We start from the raw sequence: 21,819 nt of genomic DNA, 5'->3' as shown, positions 1-21,819 counted from the left end.
AAGGGAACCAAACAACCCTTACTTCACCTTAATACTCAAACTTATACAGAAAACTACTTCGATAAAATTGACAGTAATAAAACTGATTTCATTCCTTTAAGCAGAACCACGTACACGAATGATGCAAACGGAACTGGCTCACTAAAACCCAAGCATCACGTGGAGCACCTTATGTGGCCCTGTAAGGTACCACACGGCAGTCTTTAGCGACGGAATATAGATCGTTCGGTAAGGCTGCGCACACGTATCAATGTTTTAGACACTTGCCAGCTGAAGTAACAACAATACTATTAAGGAGCGAAGCACACACTTAATAGGAGGCGTGAAATATCACATCACAGTCCTTGCAACGCTTTGCTGCCTCAAGATCAATCATCATTATATTTCACTAATCGTTAGTAGGACTTGAATTACTTAACTTGATGCCAGCTGCTGGATCGATGTGGAGAAGACACCAGACGTTGCTTAGTCCCATAGTAACAGCGTGTTCCTTCACGGAAGCGAGCACACGCATAGCTTCACGAGGTTTTCAAGAAGCCACAGCGCCGGCCCGCTGTTGCTGACCCCAGAACGATCAAGCGCTAACTGCCGCCCGTACTCGGGCACACTGTGCTCGCTGTCGTCTCTCCAACGTCTCGCTGATACGCGCACTTCCGCGTGCCGTGCCCAACGTTGCTGTGCCTTTCCACTTTTTTTTCTTTATTGTGATTTCATTCCCCTGCCCCATATGGGCAGGGGAGGGCTGTCAGTGGCACAATCCACCGCTCTTCAGCCGAGAGACATGACAACTAAAACAAGAATAAAATGATACATGCATAAGGAGATAAAAAAGGGGAACATAAAACAGAGTAAGGGGAGAAAATGGAGGTAAAAAGACATGGACATGTAGACGTTCATGGGGGACAAAAGAAAAAGTCACCAGAAAGTTAAAAAACACAGTTGGCGATTCTTGAAACACAGAGAAGACACTGAATGCGAATGCACAGGTTAAAAGTTGGCCACAGTATTAAAAACACACTGAAACAACACACTTAAAACCCACTTCGAGCACACACGACCAAGTGTAAAACTGCCAGGTGGGACCTGCCGAGGGAAAGGTCAGACAGGATGGAAAAGGAGGGGAGAGCATGGGGCAGCTGAGGAAGCGGCGGGATGAAGAGAGGAGGGGCAACCGTGGGTTCACGAAGAGGCAGGAGACACATGGGGTGGGAGAGGAAAAGGGAAGACAGGGCAGGAGGGAGTGCAGAGACACTGAAAGGAGGCACAAGAGATGGAGGGGGAGTAGGAGGGGATAGCCGCTCAGGAGGAGGGAGGGGGAGGAGAGGGAGCCCTGAGGAGGAGGCAGGAAGAGGGGGTTAGAGTTGGTAGGAAGGGTAGATGTCAGGGCGAAGCTCATCATCCGGGAGGGGTAGATGGTGGAAGTTGTGTTGGGAATGGAGATGGAGGGTGTGGAGATGAAGAGAGGGAGGGACACAACGGTAAAGGCGCGGCAACTGGTTGGGAGTGGAGAGGAAGGGAGACACCAGGGGGTGAGGGGGATCAAGGCGACGGACAATATATAGTGTGCGGATGTGTTCAAGGAAAAGGAGAAGGTGGGGGAAGGGGATGAGGTCGTAGAGGATGCGCGTGGGGGATGGAAGGCGGATGCGGAAGGCGAGGCGGAGTGCATGGCGTTCGAGGATTTGGAGGGCTTTATAGAACCGGGGAGGGGCGGAAATCCAAGCAATGCTGGCATAACAAAGGATGGGGCGGATCATGGATTTGTAGGTGTGAAGGATGGTGGAAGGTTGCAGACCCCACGTCCGGCCGGACAGGAGTTTCAGGAGGCAGAGGCGGTTCCCTTTCCACTCCGTCCTGCCCGCTATGTCCTGAGGCAGCCCAGGCTCCAAAGACAAACTTCTGCCAGAGGGAATCGATAGTGGCTAAACAAAGATAGCCCTGGCACCATTCCCGCCACGGCTCACACACACTTTATTCAACAGGTAAACGTCACTGCAGATATTCGGATTTTGGTTGTGAGATACTCGATATGCCTGCTATCATTGGCAATGACGTGGCTCATACAAATAGAGAAATTCTACATGACCCGCTGAAATGTCGGAACATTGATGCTGTCGCTGACCTGCTGAATGACTGTTTCCAGTTCAGCAACGGTTTCGGGGTTACTGTTGTACATCTTGTCTTTAATATTGCCCTACAAAAAGAAGTTGCATATGTTCAGGCCCGGAGAACATGGCGGCCAATCGAGGCTCATGTCAGTGGTCTCCGGCTACTCCAGAGCCAGAATGCTGTCCCCAAAGTTCTCCTCCAAAACATCAGACTCTCTCCTGCTTCGATGGGGTCGAGCTCCGTTTTGCATGAACCACATCTTGTCGAAATCAGAGTCACTATGGATATTGGGGATGAAATCGTCTTCCAAAACCGTCACGTACCGTTCGGTAGTCACTGTGCCATCAACGACTATCGTCGTTGAGGGGGAACTTCTAAATTGCGAAATGCTGAGTCTCAGAACTCCGAATGCGCCAAATTTGCTTATTGACGAACCCATCAATAGGAAAGTGGTCTTTGTCGCTAAACCATATTCACATCAAAGTCCTGTTCGTCAGTTCTGTGGACAACAGTGTTGGCGAAACGCAACCGCTGTTCCATGGCCCTGGGACTTAATGGCTGATGGGTTTGAATTTTGTATGGGAAGATGTGCAGGTCTTCAACAACAATTTGTCGCAGTGTCTCCCGGTTGATTCCCACCTGGTGTGCAGCTCGTTTGATCGATTTCCTCGGGCCGATTAGAAACATAGCGCGTGTCTTGTCAATGTTTTCAGGCATCTTCACCCGTTTTGGACGACTGACATTACCAACATTGTCATTCTCTCAAACTTGCGAATCAAGTTCTTGATTGCTAGCACACTTGGACCGGTTCTCTTCAGCTTGAAATCGGTCGCAAACTTCCTTTGAGACGCAGTTGGGCTGTTATTGCTCGCATGGTAGGCCTTCGCAAGCGATATACGCTTAGGTACAATGTAACGTGACATTTTCACGTGTAAACGGCCGACAACAACAAGGCACGTGCGCATGAGCATACTAATTCCCATTATACCCCGCTGCCCAACGTGCAGTTTGAATGCCCTAATGCAAACCAATCAGAAGTTATGACTACTTTATTTCATATACACACCTGGAAATTGAAATAAGAACACCGTGAATTCATTGTCCCAGGAAGGGGAAACTTTATTGACACATTCCTGGGGTCAGATACATCACATGATCACACTGACAGAACCACAGGCACATAGAAACAGGCAACAGAGCATGCACAATGTCGGCACTAGTACAGTGTCTATCCACCCTTCGCAGCAATGCAGGCTGCTATTCTCCCATGGAGACGATCGTAGAGATGCTGGATGTAGTCCTGTGGATCGGCTTGCCATGCCATTTCCACCTGGCGCCTCAGTTGGACCAGCGTTCGTGCTGGGCGTGCAGACCGCGTGAGACGACGCTTCATCCAGTCCCAAACATGCTCAATGGGGGACACATCCGGAGATCTTGCTGGCCAGGGTAGTTGACTTACACCTTCTAGAGCACGTTGGGTGGCACGGGATACATGCGGACGTGCATTGTCCTGTTGGAACAGCAAGTTCCCTTGCCGGTCTAGGAATGGTAGAACGATGGGTTCGATGACGGTTTGGATGTACCGTGCACTATTCAGTGTCCCCTCGACGATCACCAGTGGTGTACGGCCAGTGTAGGAGATCGCTCCCCACACCATGATGCCGGGTGTTGGCCCTGTGTGCCTCGGTCGTATGCAGTCCTGATTGTGGCGCTCACCTGCACGGCGCCAAACACGCATACGACCATCATTGGCACCAAGGCAGAAGCGACACTCATCGCTGAAGACGACACGTCTCCATTCGTCCCTCCATTCACGCCTGTCGAGACACCACTGGAGGCGGGCTGCACGATGTTGGGGCGTGAGCGGAAGACGGCCTAACGGTGTGCGGGACCGTAGCCCAGCTTCATGGAGACGGTTGCGAATGGTCCTCGCCGATACCCCAGGAGCAACAGTGTCCCTAATTTGCTGGGAAGTGGCGGTGCGGTCCCCTACGGCACTGCGTAGAATCCTGCGGTCTTGGCGTGCATCCGTGCGTCGCTGCGGTCCGGTCCCAGGTCGACGGGCACGTGCACCTTCCGCCGACCACTGGCGACAATATCGATGTACTGTGGAGACCTCACGCCCCACGTGTTGAGCAATTCGGCGGTACGTCCACCCGGCCTCCCGCATGCCCACTATACGCCCTCGCTCAAAGTCCGTCAACTGCACATACGGTTCACGTCCACGCTGTCGCGGCATGCTACCAGTGTTAAAGACTGCGATGGAGCTCCGTATGCCACGGCAAACTGGCTGACACTGACGGCGGCGGTGCACAAATGCTGCGCAGCTAGCGCCATTCGACGGCCAACACCGCGGTTCCTGGTGTGTCCGCTGTGCCGTGCGTGTGATCATTGCTTGTACAGCCCTCTCGCAGTGTCCGGAGCAAGTATGGTGGGTCTGACACACCGGTGTCAATGTGTTCTTTTTTCCATTTCCAGGAGTGTAGTTCAACAAATTTTACCCTGTACAATGACTTGCTTGAGTAGCGTTCCTGCAACGCGCCGGCTTTCGAACATGGGATGTGAGCCACACACAAATAGAATCCGAGCGGCTACTTAACGACGATGATCTGACACGACCGTGGTCTGATTCTGTGCTGTTCCCCAAATTCCGTCTCAGAGAATGCGTTACTGAAACAGTCAATATGCGATAACCCACAGAACAAAATTCCCACCTTTCACTGTTAGCGCACAAGGCTTTGAGAACCTATAGCATGGAGAGCAGTGGCCAAACCTCAGGCTGTGGCCATGTTTTTTTTTTTTTTTTTTTTTTTTTTTTTTTTTTTTTTTTTTTTTCAGAAAGCGCGCAGGGCAATACTTCTAGCTTGTTATTTGGTAGGCGGCTAAGGAGAATTTCATTGCTGTACGGTTCAGTAACGCAGCATGGGGCGAAACAAGTTTCCCGACAACGGGCAGAGCCGTAGACTCATTCTTAGGACTTGAAACTTACCAAGCGGCGACAGTGAGCTTTGTGGACTCTTAGGGAAAGCTTGCGTACAAGGATTTCGTAGGTGCTCATAGGCGCGTTTATTTCGACCCTAGAGAGGCTACACTTAAGTGCTTCCCCTTCACTAGAAACCCGCTGTGATAGTCTTCCAACTAGACTGCAGCAGGAGTACTTTCGTTGGAGTAGAATTGGGTAGACTTTTGAACGAGATAGAAGCAAATGCTGTATGTCTCCAAGATACATATATGTATGGCGAGAAACTCTCCAAACTCTCATAACAATTACTGGGACCCAAAATGCGAAGGCTGCGATGGTAATAGCGAATAAATATTATACAGTCACAAAAATAACATAACTCTGTTCTGAACATGTAGCCATAGCTGAAATTAACGCATGGACGAGAATCTTGGGTTATCACATGCATGTATGCACATTATTCCTGTGACACAGAGTCTTTTACTTTCCAAATGAGAAATATAGCACAATTTTCTAGTGACAAAAGACTACTCACACTTACTGGCATCAGTCGACGCTGTGCGATGCAGACAGAACAGAAAACAGGGAATAAATCGTAGTTGACACAACAAATGAATGCAGACTCTTTGTTCTGTAAAAAGCTGCCCATACACCATGGCCGGCCGGAGTGGCCGTGCGGTTCTAGGCGCTGCAGTCTGGGACCGAGCGACCGCTGCGGTCGCAGGTTCGAATCCTGCCTCGGGCATGGATGTGTGTGATGTCCTTAGGTTAGTTAGGTTTAAGTAGTTCTAAGTTCTAGGCGACTGATGACCTCAGAAGTTAAGTCGCATAGTGCTCAGAGCCATTTGAACCAGCCCATACACCATCATACGTCAGTAATGCAGGGGAAAACAGCAGAACTGACATCTCACTAGTAAATACGAAGTCCATAATATAATCAACAAATGAAAAGTACTAGAAAATGACACACGTAATGACCATGTTGTCTTACTGATCCAAGCAGACACATTCGCAAACACCAAATTAACAACAAGGCTGACTGGCAAAAACAAAAGGACGCGGTTGGTGAATTTGAAGTGGTTGATGAATTTTCCCCTCCATACAGCTAACGATAGCATAGACTACGAAGCATGCATTGTGGCGAACCCTCTTCGAAAAGCGTAACAGTTAGATGTCTGAAACACCAACCGTGCATCCAATCAGAATCTCCCCTGTGCCAATGAGTGGGCAAGCCTAAGGAAAGACACTAGTGACAAAGGGCAGTATTACCAAGAAGGAAAAACAGCACTGGAACTACACCGTGATAAAGAGCAAAACTATAAAAACTAGCTATACAAGAACAAATAGTACCTTTGGAACAAATATGTCAAAGCTCAGTGCAAAACAGTGTATGGGGGAGGGGGGGGGGGACCAAAAACGTTACAAAGACATAAGGTAAAGTTAGCTCTTAGGCGCACAGAATGCACAACTGCTTAGAGATGTTGACTCTGAAATTATTGGTGTATCAGAGCACCACTTAAATAATTTGACAATTCAGAGACTTCCTTTACCATGATACACATAAGCTGGCTGTTTCTCAAGGAGTTCCTTGCAGGGTGGGGGAGAGGCTATGTATTTAAAAAACAGTATTCTACTTGAGTCCACAGATGTATCGCGACACTGCACTGAATATTTGAATGTTGTGCAGGGGCAGTTGAATTTAGTGAAACTAAACTTCTAATTGTTGTTGCTTATAGGTCCCCTAACTCCGACTTCAGTGCATTTCTGCTCAAGCTAGAGACGGTTCTTGATTGACTTTGTTGTAAGTACCAGAAATTAGTTATATGTGGTTACTTCAATATTAATTTTGCATACGATGGTGCAAGAAGAAGGATGTTGGTAGATCTCCTAAATTCATATCATCTGACGCAGACTGTGTAGGGTGCAGGGGAACAGTAGCACAGCCATAGACAATATTTTTATTCATTCTTGATTACTAGATGGGTATTCTGTTAGTAAAAGCGTGAATGGCCATTCAGAGCGTGATGCACAAATTTAAACACTAGAAGGATTTTGTACTAAAAGCAGTGTCATATTTAATTACAAACTATGTAGGAAAGTAAATCCAACTGCAATAGAGAGTTTTTTAAACCTTGTCAAGGAACAAGAGTCGCAATATGTTTACAGTGCCGATAACATATGGTTTCACATAACATGCTCTTTGAGACTTGCTTTCCATTAGAACGTTCTAAACGGGGTACTAGCAGTAATAGGCAGCCTGGGTGACTGACTAGTGGGGTAAGGATATCTTGTAGAACAAAGCGGAAATTACTTCAAAATGTTAGAAGTGGTCACAATCAAGCTACAGTAGCCCATTACAAACGCTATTGTAAGGTGCTTAAAAATGTTATCAAGAAGGCAAAGAGTATGTGGTATGCAAATAGAATAGCTAATTCACAGGATAAAATTAAAACCATATGGTCAGTTGTGAAGGAAGTGTCTGGTCAGCAGCACAAGGTCGACGATATAAAGTCAGTTTGCAGTAAAAATATTTCTGTTAGTGATAAATCAGATATATGTACAGTATTTAACAATCGTTTTCTGAGCTTTGCTGCTGAATTAAATAAAAATTTACTTTCTACAGGAAATCATATAACTTTCTTGGCAAATGCCTTTTCGAGATTGATGTCTGAAATACTCCTCTGGGATACAGACAAGAGGTAGATTGAGTCAATAATGAAATCGTTGAAGACTAAGGACTCTACTGGTTATGATGGAGTGTCTAGCGGAATATTTAAGTACCGTGCTGCACATTTCAGCTCTGTATTTAGCCATATTTGAAATTTTTTCTTTAGGAATTGTCAGTTTCCTGAGCGATTAAAGAACTCAGTAGTAAAGCCGCTATATAAAAATGGAGAAAGGGGTAATGTAGCTAATTTTAGACCTCTTTCTAAGCCATCAGTGTTTGCAAAAGTTATTGAAAAGGCTGTGTATGTGAGGATAATTGACCATTTTATGTCACACGATTTGCTATCAAATGTACAGTTAGGCTTTAGAAGTCGTTTAACATCTGAAAACGCTATATTCTTTTTCCTCTGTGAAGTACTGGATGGGCTAAACAAAAGGTTTCGAACACTTGGCTTTTTTTTAATTTAACTAAGGCATTTGATTGTGTTGATCACAAAATGTTGCTCCAGAATTTGGACCATTACGGAATACGGGGAGTAGTTCACAATTCGTTCACCTCTTACTTTAGAAGCAGGTAGCAAAAGGTCATTACTCACAATATTGATAACGGCTGTGATGTGGGGTCTGAGAGGGGTACTGTCAAGATTAGTGTTGAGGCCACTCCTGTTCCTTATTTATATAAATGATAGGGCCTCTAGCATTACGGATAACTCCTGCTGATGACACTAGCTTGGTAGTAAAGGATGCTGTGTGCAACATTGGCTCAGTTACAAATAGTGCAGTACATGACCTAAGTTCATGGCTTGTAGAAAATAAAGAAACGCTAAATCACAGTAAGAATCAGTTTTTACAGTTTTTAACACACGACTGAACAAAACGTGACGCTTTAATTTCACAGAACGGGCATATGATTAGTGAAACTGAACAGTTCAAATTTCTATGTGTTCAGATGGATAGTAAGCTGTCGTGGAAAGCCCACGTTCAGGATCTTCTTAAAAGATTTAATACTGCCATTTTTACTATTCGATCGATATCAGAAATGAGTGATCGTTCAACACGAAAATTAGTCTACTTTGTTTATTTTCATTGTCGTATGGTATTATATTTTGGGGTAATTCTTCCCACATTAAAAGGATATTTCTGGCTCAGAAACGAGTGGTTCGAACTGTTGTTGTTGTTGTTGTTGTGGTCTTCAGTCCTGAGACTGGTTTGTAGCAGCTCTCCGTGCTACTCTATCCTGTGCAAGCTTCTTCATCTCCCAGTACCTACTGCAACCTACATCTTTCTGAATCTGCTTAGTGTATTCATCTCTTGGTCTCCCTCTACGATTTTTACCCTCCACGCTGCCCTCCAATACTAAATTGGTGATCCCCTGATGCCTCAGAACATGTCCTACCAACCGGTCCCGTCTTCTGGTCAAGTTGTGCCACAAACTTCTCTTCTCCCCAATCCTATTCAGTACTTCCTCATTAGTTATGTGATCTACCCATCTAATCTTTAGCATTCTTCTGTAGCACCACATTTCGAGAGCTTCTATTCTCTTCTTGTCCAAACTATTTATCGTCCATGTTTCACTTCCATACATGGCTACACTCCATACAAATACTTTCAGAAATGACTTCCTGACACTTAAATCTATACTCGATGTTAACAAATTTCTCTTCTTCAGAAACGCTTTCCTTGCCATTGCCAGTATACATTTTATTTCCTCTCTACTTCGACCATCATCAGTTATTTTGCTCCCCAAATAGCAAAACTCCTTTACTACTTTAAGTGTCTCACTTCCTAATCTATTTCCCTCAGCATCACCCGACTTAATTCGACTACATTCCATTATCCTCGTTTTGCTTTTGTTGCTGTTCGTCTTATATCCTCCTTTCAAGACACTGTCCATTCCATTCAACTGCTCTTCCAAGTCCTTTGCTGTCTCTGACAGAATTACAATGTTATCGGCGAACCTCAAAGTTTTTATTTCTTCTCCATGGATTTTAATACCTACTCCTAATTTTTCTTTTGTTTCCTTTACTGCTTGCTCAATATACAGATTGAATAATATCGGGCAGAGGCTACAACCCTGTCTTACTCCCTTCCCAACCACTGCTTCCCTTTCATGTCCCTCGACTCTTATAACTGCCATCTGGTTTCTGTACAAATTGTAAATAGCCTTTCGCTCCCTGTATTTTACCCCTGCCACCTTTAGAATTTGAAAGAGAGTATTTCAGTCAACATTGTCAAAAGCTTTCTCTGAGTCTACAAATGCTAGAAACGTAGGTTTGCCTTTCCTTAATCTTTCTTCTAAGATAAGTCGTAAGGTCAGTATTGCCTCACGTGTTCCAGTGTTTCTACGGAATCCAAACTGATCTTCCCCGAGGTTGGCTTCTACTAGTTTTTCCATTCGTCTGTAAAGAATTAGTGTTAGTATTTTGCAGCTGTGATTTAATAAACTGATAGTTCGGTAATTTTCACATCTGTCGACACCTGCTTTCTTTGGGATTGGAATTATTATATTCTTCTTAAGTCTGAGGGTATTTCGCCTGTTTCATACATCTTGCTCACCAGATGGTAGAGTTTTGTCAGGACTGGCTCTCCCAAGGCTGTCAGTAGTTCCACTGGAATGTTGTCTACTCCGGGGGCCTTGTTTCGACTCAGGTCTTTCAGTGCTCTGTCAAACTCTTCACGCAGTATCGTATCTCCCATTTCATCTTCATCTACATCCTCTTCCATTTCCATAATCTTGTCCTCAAGTACATCGCCCTTGTATAGACCCTCTATATACTCCTTCCACCTTTCTGCTTTCCCTTCCTTGCTTAGAACTGGGTTTCCATCTGAGCTCTTGATATTCATACAAGTGGTTCTCTTATCTCCAAAGGTCTCTTTAATTTTCGTGTAGGCAGTATCTATCTTACCCCTAGTGAGATAAGCCTCTACATCCTTACATTTGTCCTCTAGCCATCCCGGCTTAGCCATTTTGTATTACCTGTCGATCTCATTATTGAGACGTTTGTATTCTTTATTGCCTGCTTCATTTACTGCATTTTTATATTTTCTCCTTTCATCAATTAAATTCAATATTTTTTCTGTTACCCAAGGATTTCTACTAGCCCTCGTCTTTTTACCTACTTGATCCTCTGCTGCCTTCACTACTTCATCCCTCAAAGCTACCCATTCTTCTTCTACTGTATTGCTTTCCCCCATTCCTGTCAATTGGTCCCTTATGCTCTCCCTGAAACTCTGTACAACCTCTGGTTCTTTCAGTTTATCCAGGTACCATCTCATTAAATTCCCACCTTTTTGCAGTTTCTTCAGTTTTAATCTGCAGGTCATAACCAATAGATTGTGGTCAGAGTCCACATCTGCCCCTGGAAATGTCTTACAATTTAAAACCTGGTTCCTAAATCTCTGTCTTACCATTATATAATCTTGAAAAAAGAGACAGCATTGGTCGTATATTTTTACTATTGCAGAATCGATTTTCTGTCACTGAGTGACCATCTTCAGTGCTAGAAGTTAAAAAATTTTTCACATTACGATCAGAGAGTACAACATAGAAAATCACAATTACATCTGTATATGAACATTACACTTGTTAGAAACAAACCTATATTGTATAACTTAAATTGGGATGCACTGTTGACACTATGCATTACGGCGCTCACATAGACTGAGGTCGCTGTTTACCTGCACTTGTTCAGCAGACCTCGGTGTGACGGGGCTTGACACGCCCTCTATGTGACATGTGTCACGTGAAGACATAGTATTATTGGTTTTGCGAATTATTAACACTAAATAACTCTTGTACTTTTGTGAATGGTGTAGTAATTCAAATTTAAAATGTACGTACAACACATAGCAGATGCAGGAGAATATCTAAAATACATTGGCATATTGTTTTTTATAAACTATGAAACATAAAATAGATCGATGATAAGTTATTAGAGTGCAGAACATGTAAAAAGCAAAAGACAATGCCAAAGAATAATAAATGAACAACATAAAAAGAGGCGCAACACACGTCTTTCTTAAAAAACGTAACACCCACCATCTGGCGTGGGAAGTCAAAAGTACAACGTTCGTAATTTAGGTAACAAACGTTAATATCAAGGAGTCAATATATAAAAAATAATAACATTAATACCAAGGAGTCAAATATATTAAAAATAATCACATTACGAAACTGCCGTTACTTAATAATTAAATTAAAACGCCGTGCAAATGTAAGGTGCGAACAAGTAGTATACATCAATCATCGAGAAACCAACATGAGGAAGGACAAGTAACAGTGTCACTTATACCAAAATGTACATCGTACTTTAGAGAAATTAAACATGGACTATGCACGATATCCAGCACTTATTCAAATAGCAAAAGAATTGTTAACCTACATTAAAAATAATTACGTAAAGTGATAACCGGTTTGTATTACTTTGTGTCAACGCCTACGAGATGTCGACTGTCGTAAAATTATGTTCAGTAGGCGTCCATAAGTTCTGTAAATTACAGAACAAACAAGAAAGAAGCATCTTTTAAAAACCGAAATTAGTAATGTTATTAAAACAAACTAAAAACATGTGTGTCAATGTGTTGAGACAGTTGAAATAGCGACCATTATACGTGTTCTCGTAGCGACTATGACTGAGGCGTTGTATATAAGGGATAACAAGCAGCTGACTATGAAATGCAAATTGTGATAAATGACCACAAGTTGACTTTATTTCATAGTAAATCGGAGAAGCATTCCCAAAAATGTGTGCCTCTCGATATCGTTTGCTCGTTGAGCAGCGTGATATCTGGAGCTTTATTACTATGAAATAAAGTCAACTTGTGGTCATTTATCACAATTTGCATTTCATAGTCAGCTGCTTGTTATCCCTTATATACAACGCCTCAGTCATAGTCGCTACGAGAACACGTATAATGGTCGCTATTTCAACTGTCTCAACACATTGACACACATGTTTTTAGTTTGTTTTAATAACATTACTAATTTCGGTTTTTAAAAGATGCTTCTTTCTTGTTTGTTCTGTAATTTACAGAACTTATGGACGCCTACTGAACATAATTTTACGACAGTCGACATCTCGTAGGCGTTGACACAAAGTAATACAAACCGGTTATCACTTTACGTAATTATTTTTAATGTAGGTTAACAATTCTTTTGCTATTTGAATAAGTGCTGGATATCGTGCATAGTCCATGTTTAATTTCTCTAAAGTACGATGTACATTTTGGTATAAGTGACACTGTTACTTGTCCTTCCTCATGTTGGTTTCTCGATGATTGATGTATACTACTTGTTCGCACCTTACATTTGCACGGCGTTTTAATTTAATTATTAAGTAACGGCAGTTTCGTAATGTGATTATTTTTAATATATTTGACTCCTTGGTATTAATGTTATTATTTTTTATGTATTGACTCCTTGATATTAACGTTTGTTACCTAAATTACGAACGTTGTACTTTTGACTTCCCACGCCAGATGGTGGGTGTTACGTTTTTTAAGAAAGACGTGTGTTGCGCCTCTTTTTATGTTGTTCATTTATTATTCTTTGGCATTGTCTTTTGCTTTTTACATGTTCTGCACTCTAATAACTTATCATCGATCTATTTTATGTTTCATAGTTTATAAAAACAATATGCCAATGTATTTTAGATATTCTCCTGCATCTGCTATGTGTTGTACGTACATTTTAAATTTGAATTACTACACCATTCACAAAAGTACAAGAGTTATTTAGTGTTAATAATTCGCAAAACCAATAATACTATGTCTTCACGTGACACATGTCACATAGAGGGCGTGTCAAGCCCCGTCACACCGAGGTCTGCTGAACAAGTGCAGGTAAACAGCGACCTCAGTCTATGTGATCGCCGTAATGCATAGTGTCAACAGTGCATCCCAATTTAAGTTATACAATATAGGTTTGTTTCTAACAAGTGTAATGTTCATATACAGATGTAATTGTGATTTTCTATGTTGTACTCTCTGATCGTAATGTGAAAAATTTTTTAACTTCTAGCACTGAAGATGGTCACTCAGTGACAGAAAATCGATTCTGCAATAGTAAAAATATACGACCAATGCTGTCTCTTTTTTCAAGTATACCTGTTATCTGGTCGTTGTGCACAAGACAACATGGAGTCGCCAATCAATTATATAATCTATCTGATACCTTTTAGTATCTCCAGGGTTCTTCCATGTATACAACCTTCTTTCATGATTCTTAAACCAAGTGTTAGCTATGATTAAGTTATGCTCTGTGCAAAATTCTACCAGGCGGCTTCCTCTTTCATTTCTTCCCCCCAATCCATATTCACCTACTACGTTTCCTTCTCTCCCTTTTCCTACTACCGAATTCCAGTCACTCATGACTATTAAATTTTCGTGTCCCCTCACTATCTGAATAATTTCTTTTATTTCATCATACATGTCTTCAATTTCTTCGTCATCTGCAGAGCTAGTTGGCATATAAACTTGTACTACTGTAGTAGGTGTGGACTTCGTATCTATCTTGGCCACAATAAGGCGTTCACTATGCTGTTTGTAGTAGCTTACCCGCATTCCTATTTTCCTATTCATTATTAAACCTACTCCTGCATTACCCCTATTTGATTTTGTATTTATAACCCTGTAGTCACCTGACCAGAAGTCTTGTTCCTCCTGCCACCGAACTTCACTAATTCCCACTATATCTAACTTTAACCTATCCATTTCCCTTTTTAAATTTTCTAACCTACCTGCCCGATTAAGGGATCTGACATTCCACGCTCCGACCCGTAGAACGCCAGTTTTCTTTCTCCTGATAACGACATCTCTATAGTAGTCCCCGCCCGGAGATCCGAATGGGGGACTATTTTACCTCCGGAATATTTTACCCAAGAGGACGCCATCATCATTTAATCATACAGTAAAGCTGCATGCCCTCGGGAAAAATTACGGCTGTAGTTTCCCCTTGCTTTCAGACGTTCGCAGTACCAGCACAGCAAGGCCGTTTTGGTTATTGTTACAAGGCCAGATCAGTCAATCATCCAGACTGTTGCCCTTGCAACTACTGAAAAGGCTGCTGCCCCTCTTCAGGAACCACACGTTTGTCTGGCCTCTCAACAGATACCCCTCCGTTGTGGTTGCACCTACGGTACGGCCATCTGTATCGCCGAGGCACGCAAGCCTCCCCACCAACAGCAAGGTCCATGGTTCATGGGGGGGGGGGGGGGGGCTGTTCGAACTATAAGTGGTATAAGTTCACGAACATCTTGTCGACCTCTGTTCACAAATCTGGGTATTTTGACATTGGCCTCTCAAAATTTATATTCCTTACTGTCATCTCTTGTTAACAGTATTAGCTTATTCCCAAGAATAAGCAGCTTTCACTCGGTTAATACTCGACAGAAATCAAACCTGCATTTGGATCAGACTTCCTTAACTCTTGTGCGAAAAGGAGTGCAGTATACTGCTGCATTCATTTTCAATAAGCTGCCACTCGAATTCAAAAGCCCGCATCTCGTGGTCGTGTGGTAGCGTTCTCGCTTCCCACGCCCGGGTTCCCGGAATCGATTCCCGGCGGGGTCAGGGATTTTCTCTGCCTCGTGATGGCTGGGTGTTGTGTGCTGTCCTTAGGTTAGTTAGGTTTAAGTAGTTCTAAGTTCTAGGGGACTGATGACCATAGCTGTTAAGTCCCATAGTGCTCAGAGCCATTTGAACCACTGAATTCAAAAATCTTAGCAGTAATCCAAGTGCCAAGTTCCTTGAAAAATTAAACTAATTGTATTGGTGATTGCGTTTACTTAAACTTATGGACTAACTTTTTTCGGGTTCATAAACATTTATTTCTATCCATTATTACTTTTATGTTGTAATTTCATGTACTGACACGTTCCGTGACCTTGGAGATTTGAGCCTCAATTTGGTCCTACAGAACTTGATGTGTAAATATAAAACTGAAAAATACAAGCTCGAGACGTTCAGCAGAGTACTTGGTGATCCAGCTTTTCCCTGATGACGTAAAGACGAATGACCAGCATCATCGCACAGACTTACGAAGACAAGTGGATGACTCCTACACAAACGACCCCCTTACTGTTCCATTTGCCACAGAAGAAGTTGCGCATGTGTAAACAATAAAATAGTAGCATTAGGAATTAAAAAATTAAAGAATAAAGAAGACTCCCAGTTCAGACGGCATGAACTCAGAAACACGCAAAAATACAGTCACTGAATGAAGCATTGCTGCAAGGTGGGATCCCTGACATGTGGAAAATTGCGATATCTTCAAAAAGTCTGAGGATTGGAACCCAACAGACTCAAAGACTTACAGGCCCATCTGCATCTTGAACACTCTGGCTACTGTTGCGGACATAAGTAGTAAGCATTGCTTCACGCAGTTGAGAATGGCAAAACAGAGGCACGCCAGTGACCGAGGCGTTGCGAAGTAAGCACGCACAGATAGCCTTGCTGACAGTAGCAGTCTACCAACAGACTGACACAGGGACGCACACAGACGGAGCGCCGGGCGAAGCCTGGAGAGTGCTGAGTAAGGGGAAGTGGGGCCAGCACGCTAAGTTACACTGCAATATACTGCGGGAGTAATAACAAAAAGCTACCATCAAGGTTAAAAAATATCCTCCTACCGGGTATAAATAGTGGAGCGCAGGTAGCAACAGACAGATGCCATTGGGTTGGGTTGGTTGGGTTGTTTGGGGGAAGAGACCAAACAGGGAGGTCATCGGTATCACCGGATTAGGGAAGGAAGTCGGCCGTGCCCTTTCAAAGGAACCATCCCGGCATTTGCCTGGGGCGATCTAGGGAAATCACGGAAAACCTAAATCAGGATGGCCGGACGCGGGATTGATCCGTCGTCCTCCCGAATGCGAATCCAGTGTGCTAACCACTGCGCCACCTCGCTCGGTACAGAAGCCATTAAGAAGCAGTTCGGATCTGAGGACAGACGTGGTCCGTGTCCGAATGTTCAATCTTCGTAGGTGACGATTTCAGAAGTTTGTTCCAGCTCGCAGGAGTCATCCGTTCGCCGCCAGATGTCAACCAGCTCTGGAGACTGGCCCGAGTTCGGTCGGCACCTTGGCTGACTAACTACAGTGAGAACTTCCAGCAGGACCGGCCGCACCGTGGTCTTGGTCACAGGCGCCGTCGGGGACTGACGCCCGGACTTCACGGCAACCCGGCCCCACGGCGCGTGGTCCGTCCATGACGGGACCTCGCGGACATCGCGACTGACGGCTTCCCAGCCGCCGGTGCAGCGGGCGTCGGCAGCTAACCTCACGGCGACGCGGCGACGAGTTCATCTCAACCACAGGGCATCCTGGCTTCAGCGGAGCACTGGTGGCCTGAGGCTCCAGAGTGCGATCAGCGGCGCGCGTTGCGCCCATTGTCTGAGAATCCACACAGCAGCAGCCAGGCGGAGGGGTCCGCATGGCTGGGCAGCGACGACGGGGGAGAAATTGTAAAGAAACTTCAATAAATAACTGTAAAACAGCCAGGCGGAGGGGTCCGCAGGACTGGGCAGCGACGACGAGGGAGAAATTGTAAAGAAACTTCAATAAATAACTGTAAAACCGCACGCCGTCTCAGTCTTTGGTGCAACCACTGTGTCTGCTGCTAACAAGTGGTGCACAAGTCGTAACACTACACTGTGACCGACAACTGTCACACAGGAGGCTGTTCGGCCTTAGTCTACATCAATATGGCTTTGGAAACAAAAGCTAAATAGGCAATTCAGTTATCTGCGCTCTGGAAAGGATGCAGAACACACATGGAAAATACACAACAGCAGTACCAATAGATATAGATTGGTTGGTTGGTTTGGGGAAGGAGACCACACAGCGTGGTCATCGGTCTCATCGGATTAGGGATTATTGGGAAGGAAGTCGGCCGTGCCCTTTCAGAGGAACCATCCCGGCATTTGCCTGGAGTGATTTAGGGAAATCACGGAAAACCTAAATCAGGATGGCCGGACGCGGGATTGAACCGTCGTCCTCCCGAATGCGAGTCCAGTGTCTAACCACTGCGCCACCCCGCTCGGTAATAGATATAGAAGGCGCCTTCGACGGTCTCTAGTGGCCTGATTTGTTCGCAAAACTGCGAGAGATGCAGACACCAACGATCCTATACAATAGCTTACTCGACAATTGGAAGCACAGTTGCCTCAATGGCAAGCATTACCACAGTAGGTTACCAAGAGAATAACTGAAGAATGCCCACAAGGTTCAATCTATCTGCCAGTTTTCTGCCATAGAACCACTCCTATATAATAAAAAGATGGGGTTAAGGGTATAGCAGCTTATGATGCCGACTTGGTAGTAATAGTAACTGTAAATTCGACAGCACATCTCGAAAGCAAGGCTACACAACTCCTTGTAAAAATTAGTGGTGTAGCCATAACAAACGATTTCAGCAAATAAGACAGTATATTTCACTGATCAGAGAGACACTGCAGAGAAATCCTATCGCTACACTGAACAACACTAGCAAAAAGAGAAAATTAACAAGAAGGTACACGTCAAGGAAGGACTGACATTCAACGATCACTTAAGATGTACAACTGGAAAAAATGGCAAGACTAATGCACTTCTCATGCTACATTCAACTCACTAGGGACTACCCTTACAGATACTACGAATGTATTAACAGAGATTTTTGAGTATATTATGCGCTTCGCAGCAAATGCCTGGGCCAATCGTCTGTCTCTCATGACCCACAAAACTATTGTGAGGCGTCGACAAAGAAATGTATTGCTCAGAATGTCAGTGGCGTTTGGCACCATCCCCCCTGGAACTCCTAAGCGTTGTACTTGTAACATAGGCAGTTGACACGAAGCACCAGCAAACTAGCTCAACAGGGGAAGACTGGACAAGCTACGTGAGATAACAGAGGGGCATAGTACACAAAAACGAATATTAAAGTTAAGACATGTCAAAAATGAGAAACATCTGACAAGCACCGTCGGATCTCCTCCATGTTCCCTAACATCTAGGAACAGTTGAGGCTGCGATACATTGACCCATGTCGCGGTATGTACACTTCCGGATGAAGCAGGGCCCTTACCATAATCGCATGCAACTCTTTGCGTTTAGCCAAAGTGCAACATGTGAATGTGGGGAACATGGGTCCCGCGCACACGTAAGATTACATTGCGGCAGACTCACACACGAAAAACCGCTGACTCAATTCGAAGACATAGGTCAAGCTTTAAGAGACCAGATATAAGGAGTGTAATTAATCGCCCCACTGATGAAACATCTATAGCGCTATATAAGGATTACAAGTAGCAATGACCATATACAAGATCACCATGAAGCAAACCAAGCGCTGTATCATGTGCGAGATACAGAGGCGAGCGAGTGCGCCGGGACTTACCCCAGTTCACTGCTAGTAGCGCCACGTCACCTTAACCAAAGCGTCTGCATGTAGCGCACAAGTATTGCGCCACAATTTAGTATGGAATTAAAAATCAAAATTTATGTTTAAAGCTTTTTTAAATTATAGTTTAGTGTTATAATGTTCCAAATACCGAGTCTTGATGTTCTAAGCTTAATACATAGTTTACGGAAAAATGCCGTTTTAAGAGAAAAATCGGAGGCGCTAAATAATGACGCCAGGAAGTCAGAATTTGGTCAGAAGGTGCAGTTACAAGTTATAAATAAGTGATGCTGGTTTCCAAAACCATAAAACAAAAATTAACGCCAGAATCCACGTTTCTCGGAAAAATCAGAGGCACTAAATAATGGACTTAGAAATTTCAAAATTAGTTTTATGCTTCAGTACACCCCAAAAATAATAACAGAGAGTCCACGATAATCTACCTCTTATAGTTTTTGAGTAATTAAGGGGCTCCGGAACGCCCTATACTTGCAATGTTAAAATAACGCTTATAAATTACATCTTTCCTCACAAAGTATTTGAGGTAGGAAGTTGAACTTTTTACAGATTATTTATTGGAATATGGGCTACAACTTAACACAGGGATTTTACAAAATTTTAGTTCAGTTATTAAAGATGATTTTTTTTCAATTGTAATGAAAATTCACAACATTTTTTTGCAATTTTTTATTTATATATTCAAAAATATACAGTTTTTTGGAAAAAGGCTGTGTTAAATTATGCAGAAGGTACTGTGTAACATTTACTGAAAGTTTGAAACAAATATGTTTGGAAGATCCTTAGAAAACATGTAATTAGTATGAGAAAATAAAAGTTTTGGGAATCGAGCGACAAAGATTGGATTAACTTTTTAGTCCATTCCAGGTCCATAGGATGGATTATCTTCATCCTCTGCAAACTACTCCTCCAGCTTCCTCTTGTTCCTCCTCCTGTTTACTCTTGCTTGTATTTCTAGACTCTTTACAGCCCTGTCTGCAGCCCGAAGGCGTTCCTTGTCTAAAGCAAGCATCGCTCGTACGATGTTAGAACCTATCTTCATTCCCATATTTCTAAATACCTTGCACCTTACAATGTTGCCATGATTGAAAGTCGCAACAGCATCATACACATCAAAGTGAAGTGTTTCTATTCCAACAAATACAGTCTTGGGGATTCTCGACCATATAACACTATTTACACTTTCATTGGGGTTTTGAGTTTTTCCGGGAATACATTTTTTCAACAGTTCAGGTGCTGCTAAGTCTCTGAAAATAGGTTTTATCACCTCCATTATTGCGTGAGGCAGACTATGCTTATCAGTGTACACTTCACCAGTTAGCAATCCTTTGTTATATTTACACCAACTGTCTTCTTCTTTGGGACACAAGCTATGTTGGGGATTTTCATCGTCTTTATTGTTTACAGTAATAACACATACCTTTGGCTTTCCAACATTTCTCCTTTTCTTAAAATCCTTCAGAGGATTTCTAATAACTTTACTTTTACTCATTATTATACTTCAACAAAACAGAGACTCAAGAAACAGAATTAATTACGAATATTTTCGAGATAACGACAGAGTAAATAAACATGAAACAATCGACAATCACACCAGCGATATATATTGAACCATCACAGGTTAGCCACAACACATACTTTATCTCACATCACTAAAATGTACCTGATGAACACGGACGTTAATAATAACACCATTTGACAGCAGTTTAACAGCGCCACAGTGGGTCACGCCCATGTAGAACACATTTCAAAAAAAAAAAAAAAATTAAAAATAGTTGTAGTCTTCGGAATTGAATAAATTATATATCTATTAAAAGGTAATAGTCTGCAGATTCAGAAAACGCAAAAAAGTAAAAATTGAACTTTTCATGATTTTGAGCCTTTCCGGAGCCCCTTAAGTAAAAACTAATTTTGAAACTAAAATGTACCTAAGTGTTATAGATTAAGTACTTGAAATTTTAATGATAGAGGATTTTGGTTAAACCAGATGATAAAATATATCAAATAAAGAGCTACACCAAGTTTAAGACTTGTAACATAAATAGCAACTGATATAAGTCGTATCGAAGGTATGGTTCAGAGGTAACAATCTACTGTTTGTTCCACTAAATAAATTCTGTTAAGCAAAGTTTTCATTCTAGCGAGCTGAAACTTTCTGCGTGCTTTCAAACTGCTTATCTGCATACCAGCAAAAATTAAGAAGTTTCTGAAGTAATTGGTAACTATATTATTAAAGATTATGTGACCGAGATAGCGGTCGGTGGTAGACTGCCGCCGTATGCAAATAGACAGAGTCAACAGATGTTTTCTCGGCGGTCCGCACAGCCACCTTATAAATGCAGCCCCTGAAGCAGTAAAAAGGTTCACTTCGCTCTCAGACACTGTGAGGTCCACGCCAGTTAAACGTCTGGTCGCGCTCTGCCTCGGATGACGTCAGAGCCGAGCTGTGACAAGCGCGAATTTGGCAGTGAAATCGGATAGTGAATTCGCGAGGCATGTATACCGTCCTGGATCGTTTAGAATTCGGTAGAATAACTGTTAGTGTGCCGTCCGTGTGAAATTCAATTCCGCGTGGCAAGTGGTGAATTTATTTCCACTTTTATGGCGAGCAGTAATTTTTGAACATTTATTGCGAACTTTCAATTGAGTGGTGTTAGTCAGGGCGAAAAACAATATGGTAGGAAGTTACC

At 43.1% G+C, this 21,819-nt stretch overlaps 1 long non-coding RNA gene across 1 annotated transcript; it reads left to right on the top strand.

Moving 5' to 3' along the window:
- The first annotated feature begins 12,946 nt into the window (after nucleotides 1–12,946).
- On the top strand, nucleotides 12,947–13,888 carry LOC126252995 (uncharacterized). Its single transcript, XR_007545879.1, has 3 exons — nucleotides 12,947–13,093; nucleotides 13,533–13,659; nucleotides 13,758–13,888. It is a non-coding gene; the product is annotated as an uncharacterized LOC126252995 (long non-coding RNA).
- The last annotated feature ends 7,931 nt before the right edge of the window (nucleotides 13,889–21,819 follow it).

The sequence above is a fragment of the Schistocerca nitens genome, chromosome 4, assembly GCF_023898315.1.
Source record: "Schistocerca nitens isolate TAMUIC-IGC-003100 chromosome 4, iqSchNite1.1, whole genome shotgun sequence".
NCBI classification, from domain to species: Eukaryota; Metazoa; Arthropoda; class Insecta; order Orthoptera; family Acrididae; genus Schistocerca; species Schistocerca nitens.
This window is presented reverse-complemented; position numbering and strand designations above follow the sequence as displayed.